This window comes from Biomphalaria glabrata, chromosome 16, assembly GCF_947242115.1.
Source record: "Biomphalaria glabrata chromosome 16, xgBioGlab47.1, whole genome shotgun sequence".
Classification (NCBI taxonomy): domain Eukaryota; kingdom Metazoa; phylum Mollusca; class Gastropoda; family Planorbidae; genus Biomphalaria; species Biomphalaria glabrata.
The window spans coordinates 22,856,752-22,861,424 of record NC_074726.1 but is presented as its reverse complement, the minus strand read 5'-3'; positions in this window follow the sequence as shown (position 1 = coordinate 22,861,424).

Genomic DNA, 4,673 nt, shown 5'->3' with positions numbered 1-4,673 from the left:
AATATAGATCTAAATTACAAATTTTTGTCTCCGGTGAAGCAGATATTTTGTACCATTTAATTATGACGCCTGCACCGTCTGAACTCTACTTTACATTGTTTGGTTGTTCTTTGTGCTGTGTATAAGATAGTCATTATAGTCATGTAACTAAAACAATACTGAATTTAAAAAAAAAAGAAAAGGTTTTTCAGTAGTTTTGAAATTTAGCAGTTAGTCTTTTTTTTTTTAAGTTGTGCCTGAAATAATAATATAATTTGAATAATATTTCCCTCTGTACAATTCAAAATACTCACACTCAATTTTATAGATAATACTGCGATGGACGAAATCGTGGTTACATCAGAATCTTTTTAGCCAATACAATCCGCCTAATTTTATTCATGGTTACATCAGAATCAATTCAGCCAATACAACCCATCCAATTGTAATTATGGTTACATCAGAATCAATTCAGCCAATACAATCCATCCAATTGTACTCATGGTTACATCAGAATCTATTCAGCCAATACAATCCCCCTAATTTTACTCATGGTTACATCAGAATCTATTCAGCCAATACAATCCCCCTAATTTTACTCATGGTTACATCAGAATCTATTCAGCCAATACAATCCCCCTAATTTTATTCATGGTTACATCAGAATCTATTCAGCCAATACAATCCGCCCAATATTACTCATAGTTACATCAGAATCTATTCAGCGAATACAATCCGCATATTTTTAATCATGGTTACATCAGAATCTATTCAACAAATACAATCCGCCTAATTTTACTCATGGTTACATCAGAATCTATTCAGCCAATACAATCCCCCTAATTTTACTCATGGTTACATCAGAATCTATTCAACAAATACAATCCGCCTAATTTTACTCATGGTTACATCAGAATTTATTCAGCCAATACAATCCGCCTAATTTTACTCATGGTTACATCAGAATCTATTCAGCCAATACAATCCGCCTAATTTTACTCATGGTTACATCAGAATCTATTCAACAAATACAATCCGCCTAATTTTACTCATGGTTACATCAGAATTTATTCAGCCAATACAATCCGCCTAATTTTACTCATGGTTACATCAGAATCTATTCAGCAAATACAATCCGCCCAATATTACTCATGGTTACATCAGAATCTATTCAGCAAATACAATCCGCCCAATATTACTCATGGTTACATCAGAATCTATTCAGCAAATACAATCCGCCTAATTGTACTTGTACTTGTAATTGTTACATCAGAATCACGCACACAACGTCTTAACACCCCCTCTAGTTCTAGCTAACAACAATTTTAATTACACATTATAGATGTTAAAAATTCATAAAAGAAGCTAGTGTCTAGACTAATATTGCACTATTGACAAACAGAATCTAGAATTCAAGGCTCAATTGTGCTTTGAAAACACGACAGACATTAGACACACAAAAAAGCGAACTCTTCCAAAGAAGCTCTGAAATGGTGAGTTGGGAAGTATTTCTTTGAATATAATGACACATTTTCCAAAACTTAATTATTAGGTCCGTTAATTGAAAATATATTTTTTTGTGTGTCCGTGGGTACCGTGGGCATTCCACCATTCGTTAATTAGAAACATCACAATTTAGGATGTAAAACTGTCAAAGTCAAAGTCATCGATGAAATGTAGGTCACAGTCATCGCTGAACGGCAAGTCACTCATGTCCTGATTATAGCTCCTTTTATTGCTGCCCACTGCGGCGGCTTCCACTGCGTGTGCATGTTCCGGGTCTAGCTCCGGAACGATGAGTTTAGCCCTGGCTAAGACGCCGTTGACAGTGGTGACCACCACGGCCCTCTTCTTGTGCCGGGATAGGTTTTGACCCGTGGTCACCCGCAAGCATGAAACGTGGTCAGGGTGAAGGCAGCGATCGCCTTTGTCGCACGCAGTCCCGAGCCTTTCTTCGCTGCGTCGAGCGTTATCCGAGTCGCTAACAATGTCGACCCGAAATGTGCCTTGCCTCGTCTTGCTCTGGCTTCCGGAGGCTCTTGCTTTCAAATGTCGAGGCGACAGCGAGTAACATCGCCTCAGTCTGTCGCTTATTGTTCTCGGCGAGTCTGCCCGTTTGTCTCTCTCCGGTATCGGCGACTTTGTCTCTTCGATCTTATCGCAGCTACTTTGTCGCGGTAGATCCTCCTCCTCTGGCACCAACTCAGGCGAGGGAGGACTAGGAATGGCCACTCTGTGGTAGTGCACCATGTAGTACTGGCAGCACTTTTTTTTCTTGAGCAGGAACCTTTTGTGGTGCAAGGCAAACGAAATGACCAGAAAAATCACCATGGCAACGGCGACCATTACCGGAAGCAGCCAAGGCAAGCCTGTAAACAAAGCCACTTTATTGGATCTCATATCTGGATATATTCCGACAGACACATTAAGTGGATTTCTGTTTAAAGGAAAACTGGAATCCATTGTAACGAATGTTGTAATATGAACTAAAAATAGTCACAATTGTCTTATCTTATACATTACAGACGTTCCTTATTGAGAGGAGATATATTCGTGTGTATTCCAGTGTTAATCTAGACATGAATTTTAATTTGAAACTCTGCTGATTCAGATTGTTCTATTCTCTAATGGCAATACGGAAGAAGGCGTAATAACACGAATTAGTCCTAGCACATGGAGTTTGCATTTGATTGTACAAAAGCTCCTTAGAGAATATTTCACCTAACTTGTGACCTATGAGATATGTCTTCACAAGTCCATAAACGGAAGTTTAATGCATATCCGAATTAATCCAATCCAAAACCGGGGAAAATTTCTCTACTCCACATAAAGCCATACAGGCCTTGTTGCTTCAATAATATTACATAAAAAAGTTTGTTTTTAAACTCGTCGCGTACACAGCTTTATGTACACGTTTGTCACAGCCCACAGCACTGGAAAACAAAATATAGCCAAAAAGTTCTACAATAATCGCCCTACCGAGCGCACTGTTCTAAATAGGAAACTCTTCGATTCGCTTTCAATGTAATAATGTTTCAATAACACTGATGTTTCAAATAAAAACCTTGGCGCACAGTGTGTATAAATAAATGTAGATATGTAATACTTCCACTATGTAGTTTGGCTTGCTGCATGAACTAAACCACACTTTAGTATTGATCCACTTAATCCAGGCCATACCGAAATAGTGCCAAATAAAAAAAAAGTCTAACCGGAAAAACAACAGTAAATAAACAAAATGTTTTAACAAAAAGAAATAGCTGTTTAACATAGAGCATGTAGACATGCGTGTCTGTGGTCAAGAGATCCAGCTGCCAAATTATACACTTACACTGAAGCAGACACGTGAAGTAGACACACACACACACCCATTTCCTCGCACACATAAGTAAAGCTAGATGGAGTATCACAGATAAGCGCACACACACACACACACTCACTCAAAGGGATTCTAGGCAGAGAAATTGACGGTAGTGTCCCGGGGGGGGGGTAATATACTTGAGAAATAGACATAAAACCTTTTTCTTTTGACAGCTTCAGACAAGAGGGATGGGGCGGCTCGTTGGTGCCAGAGGGAGGCTGAATCAATGAATTATTCATATATTTGAGTTTGGGTTTGCTACAGGAGGATAGGGAAGAGATAGAGAGAGAGAGAGAGAGAGAGAAGACTTCCACTTTCCTCAGATGTATTCCTTACTGAATCAAACACATTAATCAAAACAATCCTTCCCCCCCCCCCCATCTCTGTCCAAATAAGGCCCCCCCCCCTTTCTAAATTGTAGTCTTCCCTTGAAGTTAAAAGAAAATGTTTCATCGATTAGTTTTAACCAATGTTTTCATTTTTAGTGGCCCCCCAAAAGTCGCCGTCAGATTTCCCCATATTTTGTAGCTTGCCAAGTTTAGGTGCATCGGCTACATTTTATCTTTGTGAGCCAACAGTTTTGTGTTAAACATTAATTATGCAAGCCTTTAAAAAATAAATAAAATCCCTTAAAGCAACACCTAAAAGTGTGTAAGGGCTTTATAAGTCTCTCAGAACTTTGTGCCACACCACAGGAAAGCGAAACACATACTGGATCTATAACAGGGAAGCATGTAACATTTGGACTGATATTTCGGACCCTGAAATAGGCTCGTCTCCGTTATATATAAGTTTTTTTTAAACCGAAACTTCTAATATTTATAATTATAATTTATAATTTATAACTCTCCTATATATTCGGGGCGCGGTGGCTGAGTTGTTAAGCGCTTGGCTTACGAACATGGGATGGGTCTAGGGTTCGAATCTCATTGAAGACTGGGATTTTGAATTTAGGGATTTTGAGAGCGCCCCTGAGTTCACCCAACCGTAATTAGTACCTGCCTTCAGTTTGGGAAAAGTAAAGGCTGTTGGTCATTGTGCTGGCTAAATGACACCCAGTTCGTAAATCGTTGGCCAAAGAAACAAATGACCTTATCACCATCTGCCCATAGCTTGAAAGGCCTGAAAGGGGACACCGTACTACTAATTACTCCAATATATTCACTCTTGTATGTACAAACTCGAATCTACGAAAGAGCCTATGTAAAAATAAACTTTCTGTTTGCACTTCTCGTGGGACATTGCAATTTGCTCTGTGCAAAGAAGAAAGAAGCCATTTAATTAGAAAACAAAAGCCAAAAAAACAACAACAACTGGTAACTGAACATATCTC